This window comes from Eptatretus burgeri, chromosome 14, assembly GCF_056783735.1.
Source record: "Eptatretus burgeri isolate ZD-2024b chromosome 14, Ebu_testis_v1, whole genome shotgun sequence".
In the NCBI taxonomy this organism is placed as follows: domain Eukaryota; kingdom Metazoa; phylum Chordata; class Myxini; order Myxiniformes; family Myxinidae; genus Eptatretus; species Eptatretus burgeri.
Window position 1 is genome coordinate 60,680,553 of NC_140974.1, and position 11,627 is coordinate 60,692,179.

Consider the following 11,627-nt stretch of genomic DNA (forward strand, 5'->3'; position numbering starts at 1 on the left):
TTTTTTTACATGTGTTTACCAGCGTGAACTAAAATTGTTTGCCATCATGACAAGGATTGTCCTCTACAACATTGTTATGTATACACATTGTTATCTGTGAAGGGTGCCCTTTAAAGGAAAACAAAAGTGGAATTCAAAATTGCTCGCCTCTGATTATATATTTTCCACATTGTTAAATGGTCCAGAAGCTTCACATAGAGGAGGGAGGCAACAAGTAGGAACAGATTTTATTAGCTTCAACAAACTTGAGAGCTCATTACCGTATTTGATTCCTAATAACCCCAACCGCACTCCCAACCTGTTTACATGACTCCAGAGTAATGTGTTGCAGGCCTTTTCTCTCGGACATGAACCATGCGACAATGACTGCTGTAGCACACTATTCACTGTTGCCATAGCAGTGAAGGAGAATGAAAATGACTGCATAATGTCCATCAAGCCTAAAAAAACCGTTTCACTCACTACAACCCAAAACAAGCCTGCATGCCAAGCTTTCTCTGCTGGATTGATCTTTGGTCGAGGTCTCCAACTTCGAGGGAAAACAGTGAGACAAGAATCTGTCGATGCAGCAGTGCATACGAGAAGGACTTGTGGACGAACGGTTGGGGAAAGGATCTGAACAGGAGTAGAATTTGGAGAGATATTGAGGTAGTTGGATGCAGTCGAATTAAAATGATGCAGGGAAGCGATCGAGACAACAGACGATGAAAGCCTGTTTCACGTGAACCAATGGAGGTGAGTGTTGAATTTAGACTTGTGCAGCTTAACACGTCAGGGGTTTCTGAGAGGGCAGGAGGTGCAAGACTCGAATAGAGCTGATAAAAAACTGTAAGGTCACCAACCTCCCTAAGGTGAGCACGAACCAGACCCTGATGCTCAGCCTCCTGTTGCGCGATGCCATTGACACAGATGGCCTTAAATTCCATGGCCTTGAGGGGGGCATGATGGTAAGGAGCGTCACCAGTCCACAGGGGGTAGAAGCCAAGCCGTATTCTGTGCCGGCTCGGATCTTCGGCTGTTTTCCCATTTTCTTTGTTCAGTTGTTTGGCCCATCTTACTCTCATGCGTAGTTGTGTATGTTGTCCCTTGGTGTTAGAATAGAGGTGTGCAGGCTCATGGGGCTATGTATAGCCTTTTCCTGCATCTGCGTATCTTTGTATTTCCTTATTGAACCTTTGTGTGCTCCATGAGGTACAGGGTAGCCCACGAGTTTATTACAGTTTTCTTTGCAGGTGAGTGAGCAATGATTTGTTTGCGCTCTACGTCACAATGGGCATGGATGTAATCTTGTGGAAAACCTGTTTCACGCATATTCAGACATTGAAGAATGCATCGTTGCTGTTAAAACTCAAACGACGTGTCCAACCCTGTCCATGTCCATTTTCCCACAAGCCTTGGAAACTACAACAACAACAACAACAACAACAACAAAAAACGCCTGGACAAACAGGCGTAAAGTTGCTGTCACTGATTGTTTATTGTGTCATTTGTGCATCACATGATACATCATTTGATTCGGAATGCTTCTTGGGTAACTGTACATACAGTATTCAAAGCTGAGTGCTTCATCATATGGAGGGATCGGGAGAGGGAAGGGGGAATCGGCTGCAGATATGCTCGCCTTTGAAAATGCTCTCATTGTGTTAACCGGTCTGAGTGGCGACACCATTAACAAAGTTGTTTGATTGCAAGGTGAATTCAAGGACTCGACATGAATGCTTATAATCCGTGAAAAAAAAAATGATCACGGGCTGAGATCGGATTTGCAAAGGAAATCGAAATCGATAGATGATGCTCAACCAGAACGGTGTAATTATACAAACCATCTCTGTCATGTTGTTATTTTCCTGCGATTTCCTCATTTAAGAGTCAACATTGATTAGCTGAATTATTGCCATTCTGCTGTAATTATTCCATATTTTTTAATCGTGGCATAATAGTTGGAGCATCCGGTCTGATTCAGGGAGGTCGGTGGTTCGATTCTGACACTGGCTGATATATACCAAAGATTTTTTTAAAATGGTATGACGTGCTGCTTCCTCACTTGACGCTCAGCATCGATAGGATAGAGCATGGGAAAATCCCAGAGGTTGGCATCCATAGAAGGGATGGTTTCATCTTGAATGCTCCACTTACTGTGGAGAGGAATAATGGCATGAGAAGGCATCGTTGGCACCCTAAATACACGAGGCAGTTACTGCACTTCCTTAAAGCTCAGTGGATGTATATTTGTCTGTAGTCACGTGTGTGTGTGTGTGTGTGTGTGTGTGTGTGTGTGTGTGTGTGTGTGTGTGTGTGTGTGTGTGTGTGTGTGTGTGTGTGTGTGTGTGTTTTGTTATTCTCCAAATGCAGGTTTTAGAAGGTGGTTTGGATCACTCTCAGGTCTCGAAGTATCTACCTTTGTGTGTGTGTGTTTATCGAAATAAAGAAATGTTTCTTTATTTATCTGAATGTGTGACAATATATATATATATATATATATATATATATATATATATATATATATATATATATATATATATATATATATATATATATATATATACTGTTTCGGCACACCCCTTTTTTAGTTCCACCATCAGATTTTTGTTACTGCATGAAATGAAACAAGCTTTGACATATATATAGTAATGATATTATTGTCTTCCTTCAGAGGCTCCTCAAAATTCGTTTTGATGATTATGGTAGTAAAACAGTTCAAAAACTCCATTTGCAAAATGGGAGGAATTATTGCACAAAAAAGAAATAAAAATGTTTTCCATTTTTTAGAGGACCACTAAGATGAGTTCGGCTCATAGAATCACGCTCCATTTGGGGAGAAAACAGTTGAGTTCATACCTGACGAATTTGCACTTTCCATGTGTCGTCGTTTTTTCACAAAACCATGACTTTCTGACAAAGTACAAAGTATTTCTTTGCTTTTTTTATACATGGTTGCCGTTTTGAAGTTTTCATCGACCGATACCCGCTGCCCAGCCGGACCAACTGCCAACAAAGTATCGCCCGGTCATTTACGGTTAAACCCAAAATCATGATCATCGTTTTAGTGTGGAGGTGAGTACTGACGGTGGACTTGGGTCTTTTCCGGGTGGGTGCGGGATTGAGCACGTACACATAGAAATCTGGCAACCCAACTTGAATTGAACAACAATGGCCACTTGATCCTTGAAATTTGAACGGACAGAAATAGCCTTCGAGCCTTCAGTGCTTCAGTGAGCCTTCAGTGCTTCAGTGAGCCTTGAGTCTACCACTCCATAAAAGTACTTCTTCAACCGTCTCACAAGTAAGAGTTCGAATCGTGATGGCAGATGCCAATAATAACAAGGAATATGAAGACTCCTCAAGTCACTCCTCTGATGAAAATTCTGTTGCAAGCATCCCCCCCCCCCCCAAGTCCAAGCCCAAGCCTTGATCCTAACAGTGATATTGAACATCCTCATAAATCAATGGATAAAAATGATATAATATATTGTTTAAAATACATTTATGCTATCTGTCTTCTACCATATGTTGCCAGTAACGCCCGTCGAAGACGGGCATCCTTACAAGTATATATATATATATATATATATATATATATATATATATATATATATATATATATATATATATATATATATATATATATATATATATATTGTTGTGGTTGACCAAATTCGCAAACCACCATTCAGGTCCCTTAGGTGAGATATCTCGGTAAGTATATGTGTAGTTAGGCCCAAACCCGTTGTCTAGAGGGAATAAATGTCATTCATGAGGGCTGCGACTCTTCAGGATAGCCGTTTTTCTTTTACTATCTTTATTTTGGACCAGCCGCCATTATTACCACCACCAACCACGTCTCAACAGCCATCACAACAACAACCACCAACCACAACGCCACTTCACAACAACAACCACCAACCACAACGCCGCTTCACCACAACCGCCACCACCTTTACCGTCACCACTCGCCACCATCGCATCACCGTCATCTCGCGCCACTCGTGGGCACCGATGCTGGACTCGTGCGGGGCGCGCGCCGAGCAGCCTGTTCAGAAACATCACGGACCTTCCGCAGAAAAACGGATCAAAAACGACTCACGCCCACTTTTGTTCCGTCCAATCGGTGAGCGAGGGGCGATTTGGCCCCGCCTCCAGGGCGTTGGAGGGCGGTCGCAATATGCAAATTCATGGATCAAAAAGCATTCACGCCCACTTTTCCTCGGGCCAATGGGGAGCGAGGTGAAAGGTCGGAGGCAGAGGGTCAAAGATGAAAGAGCGAAGCCACGGGGCTTATAAAAACGACTGCGTTCGTCAGACGAGTTGAGTAAGGGCAGTTCGCAGAGCAGTTCGCAGTTGGGAGTTCGCGGAGTCGGAGTGAAGAGGACGGAGCTGTGGAGAGGCGGCGGCGGCGAAGGCAGACGAGGGGGTGCTCGCGTCGGATTCGGGGAACTGCGGAGAGAGAGGGCGGCGGCGCGACCGAGGTCGTGGTGGAGACGCTCGTCGCGGGACCCGAGATTTTGTGAAATCCTCCTTTTCCCGAGCATCAGCAACCCCCTCCTGTTTCCCCACCGCGCTGAGATAGTGCGACAAAGGGGGCCCCCTTCCCACCCCCTACCAGACACTGTCCGAGAGGCCCGCGGAGTTGAGGCACCACCGCCGCTCCGTCTCATCATCAGACGGGGAGGCCCGCCATGGTCTCGGCCCCAGGCCCGCCTACCCCCTCATCCTGGAGGGTGGTTCTCTTTTCTTTTGCTTTGGGAATATGTGTTGTCGGCGCCGTCTGTGAAGTAAAATTGTATAAGTGTTGCCGAGTGCCCGGTAGTCGGATAGATCTGCATTGTTGCATTTGCTTTTTGTCTTCTTCTTTTAAATGTGCTTTTGGTGGAATTGTATATGTGTGCTTTCCGTTCATCGCGAAATAAATGTGCTTATTATTGAACTGTTTTCCCGCTTCGCTTCGTCATTTCTTTCATTGAATCCCCATCTTGCTTCACGTAAAGGGTTGGTCGTGGGCTAAGACGCCCGATAATTAATCGAACACCGCTCGGTTATCCCGATAGTACGGAACGGGTCGCTTAAGTGGCCCGTGTCTGAAGTCGACCTGCGGCGAGGTGCGATCGCCCGGTCTACCCTCCGTGTGGGTACTTAGGTAGGTCGAATTTGGCGAGCAACCCTATCCCACGCGGGGGCCGATTGGCACGATCGCGGTGAGACCGAAAGGTCCACCCGTGACTGGTTCCCGGCGTAAGTCCGAGAGGGTCACGACTGGATTGTCCGTCCGGTGGGCGACGTGCCGTGATTCGAGTTACGTGGCCGTTCGCACGCCGGCGGGCGCGAATCCGCAACACTGGTGTCAGAAGTGGGATACAAACCCATCGCCCTCCTCACGGCACTGGTAACGGAGAACGGGAAAACGGGCTCTCCTGTCTCCAATTAAATTCACGGGAATCGGTCCAGGGGTGAGAGGAGCGACCCCCGATTCCCTCCAAATTACGAGCGAGCTAAATTAACCCTTTAAGAGAAGCAAGATGGCGTCTCAAGGCGAGCGGGAGCCGGGGGTATTAGAAATGGATGTAGAATGTGTAGGATCCATGGCTCAGGATGAAATCCCCGTGCAGGAAATGTTAATAGTACAGGAAAACGAACTCGCCCCACTGAACCCAGAGCCCGAAATGGGTGCGGCAGCGGCCGCGGTGTATGACACCTCCCCTCCCCCTCTCCACCAAAACCCTTCCCCAACCCCTGCCGAAGCGGCTCACTCAAGCGCACCCGACATGGCCCAGCTATGCGCCATGCTGGCGGCAATGACAAACGAAATGAAAGGAATGAACGAAAAGATGGATACAAATGCAAATGAAATGAAAAACGAAATGAAAGGCATGAACGAAAAGATGGATACAAATACAAATGAAATGAAAAACGAAATGAAAGGCATGAACGAAAGGATGGATACAAATACAAATGAAATGAAAAACGAAATGAACAAGCAAATAAACGGAATGGAAGCAAACATGAAGGAGGAAATGAAAGAGCTACGGGGTGAGACGCAGAACATGGGCCGAAGCCTGCAGGCGGGCATGAAGGCAGTGAGCAGGGAACTCAAAATGGCGACTCCACGTGTAGGAACGAACGAGCTGGGAGGGGGTACAACGGCTGTCGGGCCCGCGGTGGAGACGGGTAAAAAAATAATTCGGGGGACGTGTTGGGCGAGGGTCGTGACTGTGACCGAAAGGGAAAAATTAAATGGGGAGACCAAAACGTGTGAGACGAGACACGAGGTGACGACAAGGGAAATAATAATTGAGTCAAGGGAGGTAAAGGGTGAAGAGGTGACTGAGTTGGCAGAGACACGGGAGATGGGAACGATAGAGGGAAGACTGCACGATGAAGACGGGGTAAGTGACGCACACACACACACGGAGGTAGTGGAGGACAATGGGGGTGAGCTGGTGGACTGGGTGGAGGCCCGGTGCCAGCAGCTGGATGGCCTCCTCCAGGAACGAGGGGAGGGAGTATGCCCCCTTGAGGCAAGTCACAACCAGGTGGGTTCGGTCGTGCTTTGCGAGGTCGAGGGGAGGAGTGCTGCGAACGGGTGCTCGGAGAGCTTGGGGGGTATAGAGGCCCCGGAGACCCTTGTGGGGACACGAATCCCCAGTGTGGTTGTCCCTGTGTGTGTGGTGCAAGGCGTGAGTGCGTCCCCGTGTGTGGAAGCGACCCCGTGTGTGAGTGGTGTGGTGGCGATGGTGCCGGAGTACGTGCTTCCCAGCACGCCGTGTGTGGATGAGGCACCGTGTGTGGAAGAGGCCGTGTGTGTGGATGAAACGGCCTGTGTGGATGAGGAACCGCGGTTGAGTGCCCCCGCGTGTGTGGATGAAACGGCCAGTGTGGATGAGGAACCGCGGTTGAGTGCCCCCGCGTGTGTGTGAGGCACCGCGGGTGAGTGCCCCCGCGTGTGTGAGTGAGGCACGGTGTGTGGATGAGGCACCGCGGGTGAGTGCCCCCGCATGCGTGAGTGAACGGCCGTGTGCAAGAGAGACCGTGTGTGTGAGAGAGCGGTATGTGAGGGAGATGTCGGTTGGCATGCGGGAGCACGCAGCCGCGTCTCCCGGTGTGAATGTAATGGAGTGGAGTGTGTGCGTCGTGACACGCGGGAGTGCGTGTGTTGAATGGCGACGACGACGGCGACAGAAGAAAGAAAGCCGAGTAGCGGCTGTAGTTGTTTCGGGGACCGTGCCGGGTTCACCCAGCAGTGAGCACGAGGTCCGTGCTGTGCAACGCACGAGACCCCCACGTGCTCGCTTGCGGGAATGAAGTCCCGGTCCGGAAACGCATGCGGTGGATTTGCCGATCCCGCGGACGGACAAAGTTTAGGCAGGATTTCGGATTTGGACCGGATGGGTTCTCCACGCGATCGTGTGTGTTAAGCTCCAACGGGCAAAGCACATGTGTTCGCGTGGGGAACCCCTCGGGACGTGGGGCTTGTGTTTTTTTTATGCGCACGGTGACGCCATGGCTGCACGTGGGGTTGGAATCCGGCAGGAGGGGTATCCCTGCCGGATGGTACCGTCCAAGGAGGGACGAGGAACACGTGCAGCTGCATGACGTCACGGGCAGGTGCAAAGTGCGCGAGCTCTGAGTTGCCGCGCTGGTGCTGCGCATGAAAAGAAAAAAAAAAAAAAAAAAAAAGAAACAGCAAGCCTCACTTTCGGGTGCACAGGATTCCTGGGCAAGGGGTGAAATACCCCCTTCCTGGGCACAGGATGGAAACTAGTTAGGGGGAAGGGTTAGCTTAGTTAGACCGACTTCATGGGGCAGGGGTAAGTCCTCATGGAGTCCTTGGAATGGATAAGGTGGAGGGATTTAGTGAGCTTTAGGTTGGGAAATAAAATGATAGATTTGGAGACAGTGACAGACTTGTGAATGTGTAGAGGGGACGTAGTTTAGCTACGTAGCGTAAAATGGAACGTGCTACTAGTTTAAGGGACGACGTGGGAGCACGAGTTAGTTAGGGGATGTAGTTAGAAAGATGGCAGAGTTCAGCGGTGTGTGTGTTGAAGAGTTGTGGGTTGTGAGGTGAGTACGTGTACATGTTGAGTGAGTGAGGCCAGCGGGTCTGTGTGTATGGAGCGAATGGGGAATGCATGGTGCGATGAGTGATTGGGGGGAGGAGTGACTCCCGCCCAAGGGACCCCGGGGTCAGTGTAGAGTGAGTTAGCTGGGTTAGTCAAATTGAAAAATGGAGGTCGTTTTGTTGTTGGTGGGAAAGTAGGCTCGAGACCCATTTGGAGGGGTGCAGGAGCCCTGTTGACGGGCTTGGGAGCGTGGCTGCGAAAGGTGAGTATCGCTGAGTGGGTACCCCGGGCACCAGGCTAGTCGGCGATGGTAGGCCAAGGGCCCATGGGGGGCCGGGATAGCGTAGTGGGCACGGGTGCGCCTGCTTGGTGCGGGGGCCCGGGGCGCCATTAGCCACGTGGGCAGTGTTGTGGGCACGGGTGACCCTCGGAAAGGGGCCTGGGAAGCCAGCCTGCCACGTGTGCGTTTCAGGGGAGGTGCCATGGGGGGCACTCCCCGGTGTTAGGGAGCTGGTAGGCTCGGAGGCAGTGTAGTGCCCGGGGGTGCCATAGCGGGAGATTCGGCAGAGGGTCGTGCCTGCCAAAGGGAGCCACGTGTCCCAGCCATGAGACCGTGTGAGGGCACGGAGAGAAAATTGGGGGGCGAGGCCCGAAATTGTGAGGACACCAACACAGGCGACGGGAATCTGGGTTGTTAGAACCAATAGTTTAAGCGAGAGGCGCTTGTTGAAAGCCCCGGGGTAGTTTAACAGTTAAATGGATAGGGTAGATTAGGAAATGTACCCCTCCGCACCATCCATCCCCTCGCTCTCGTTGTGGGCCGCTGGACCCACTTTGGTTGTAGATCGCCGAACTCTGGGGAGGCCATTCTGAGGCTTCGTTGGGCCTCGACACAGGACGTTAGCTCTCCCTTATTACCCTCCGGGAAGGGAACGTAGGGGTTGGGAGTAGGCTAGGTGACAGGATAGGTTAGCCGAACAAGGACAGTAAAGGGGGTTAAGGGACGATTTATAGTGGGGAAGTAAAAATAAAAAAATAAGTTGGGGCTAAATTGGGGTTTGACAAATTAAGGGAGTGGGTATGTACAGTGACAGGCAAAGGCGATAGGTGGGAGGGAGACAGGTAGGTAGGTCCGAGCCCGCCTTCCAAGTGGCCAGCACCACCGCACTCCCTCCACCAACCTCCACGGAACGGCAAAGGCTGGCCAACGTCATCTGCAGCTGTTGTTTTGCTGCGAGGCCTGTGCCGGCTGGATCGTCTGCAGCTGCTGTGCTGCAAGGCCTGTGCCGGCCCACTTCATCTGCCGGCTGGCTGTTTTTCTTCAAGGCCTGTGACGGCCAGTTCATCTGCCGGCTGTGTTTGCCTGCAGCGGCCTTCTTCTGTGGGCTGTGTTTGCCTGCTGCCTTTGCCATGCCCACTGCCCACGTTCACCAGCCCCGTTCAATTTTTGCTTTGCCCCCCCCCTGTTCATTTCCATGTGTGCCAGGATCCGCAAGGCAACAGTTTGCAAGCTGCGAGAACTGCCCTGTTGGCAGCTACAACACGGGCCTGCAGTGGCGGCCCGTGCACCGTGTTTGCGTTCAGTTCAAACCATTCATCCATCCATTCGTTGTGTTCATTGCGTGTGCCACTTGAGCTGGCACGGAGACTGCATTTGTGCGGCCCATGCACCGTTGTGGTTCACTGCGTTCAGTTCAAAATGGAAGGCCTTGGACTGCGGGTGAGCAGCAGGCCACGTTGCCTGTCACCTGCATCGTTTGAGCCAGAGACTGCATGCGAGCAGCCTGGCTCCCTGCTAACTGCTTTCTTTTTGCAGAGTTCATTGATCCTGGGCCATGGTTTAGTGTAAAATTTGTAAGATAAGGTAAGATGTACTGTAAATATGAGTGCGCCCCCGGCATGTTTGTCTTCACACCGGCAATTTTATTTAAGTCGTCCGTGTGAGTGAGTTTGTTTAGGTAGTTACTCAGCCCTTAGGTTATTTATTTTGGGGACACGAATACCATGAATGTCGCACTCAAGGATCCGTAGGTAAAATGTACTAGGGGAAAACTACACATGATGGCACACGAAAATTTGACGACTCGGGACGAGTCTGTAAAAAGGGGAGGGGGTAGTGTTGTGGTTGACCAAATTCGCAAACCACCATTCAGGTCCCTGAGGTGAGATATCTCGGTAAGTATATGTGTAGTTAGGCCCAAACCCGTTGTCTAGAGGGAATAAATGTCATTCATGAGGGCTGCGACTCTTCAGGATAGCCGTTTTTCTTTTACTATCTTTATTTTGGACCAGCCGCCATTATTACCACCACCAACCACGTCTCAACAGCCATCACAACAACAACCACCAACCACAACGCCACTTCACAACAACAACCACCAACCACAACGCCGCTTCACCACAACCGCCACCACCTTTACCATCACCACTCGCCACCATTGCATCACCGTCATCTCGCGCCACTCGTGGGCACCGATGCTGGACTCGTGCGGGGCGCGCACCGAGCAGCCTGTTCAGAAACATCACGGACCTTCCACAGAAAAACGGATCAAAAACGACTCACGCCCACTTTTGTTCCGTCCAATCGGTGAGCGAGGGGCGATTTGGCCCCGCCTCCAGGGCGTTGGAGGGAGGAAGCTCTATGCAAATTCATGGATCAAAAAGCATTCACGCCCACTTTTCCTCGGGCCAATGGGGAGCGAGGTGAAAGGTCGGAGGCAGAGGGTCAAAGATGAAAGAGCGAAGCCACGGGGCTTATAAACACGACTGCGTTCGTCAGACGAGTTGAGTAAGGGCAGTTCGCAGAGCAGTTCGCAGTTGGGAGTTCGCGGAGTCGGAGTGAAGAGGACAGAGCTGTGGAGAGGCGGCGGCGGCGAAGGCGGACGAGGGGGTGCTCGCGTCGGATTCGGGGAACTGCGGAGAGAGAGGGCGGCGGCGCGACCGAGGTCGTGGTGGAGACGCTCGTCGCAGGACCCGAGATTTTGTGAAATCCTCCTTTCCCCGAGCATCAGCAACCCCCTCCTGTTTCCCCCCCGCGCTGAGATAGTGCGACAAAGGGGGCCCCCTTCCCACCCCCTACCAGACACTGTCCGCGAGGCCCGCGGAGTTGAGGCACCACCGCCACTCCGCGTCTCATCATCAGACGGGTAGGCCCGACACGGTCTCGGCCCCAGGCCCGCCTACCCCCTCATCCTGGAGGGTGGTTCTCTTTTCTTTTGCTTTGGGAATATGTGTTGTCGGCGCCGTCTGTGAAGTAAAATTGTATAAGTGTTGCCGAGTGCCCGGTAGTCGGATAGATCTGCATTGTTGCATTTGCTTTTTGTCTTCTTTTACATGTACTTTTGGTGGAATTGTATATGTGTGCTTTCCGTTCATCGCGAAATAAATGTGCTTATTATTGAACTGTTTTCCCGCTTCGCTTCGTCATTTCTTTCATTGAATCCCCATCTTGCTTCACGTAAAGGGTTAGTCGTGGTCTAAGACGCCCGATAATTAATCGAACCGTCGAGGCCGACGAATAACACCGCTCAGTTATCCCGATAGTATGGAACGGGTCGCTTAAGTGGCCCG

At 51.0% G+C, this 11,627-nt stretch overlaps 1 protein-coding gene across 3 annotated transcripts in view; it reads left to right on the plus strand.

The window, feature by feature from the left end:
• Positions 1-11,627, plus strand: part of LOC147013357 (ras GTPase-activating protein nGAP-like) — a 404,833-nt gene that overhangs the window by 260,789 nt on the left and 132,417 nt on the right. The window lies entirely within an intron of this gene.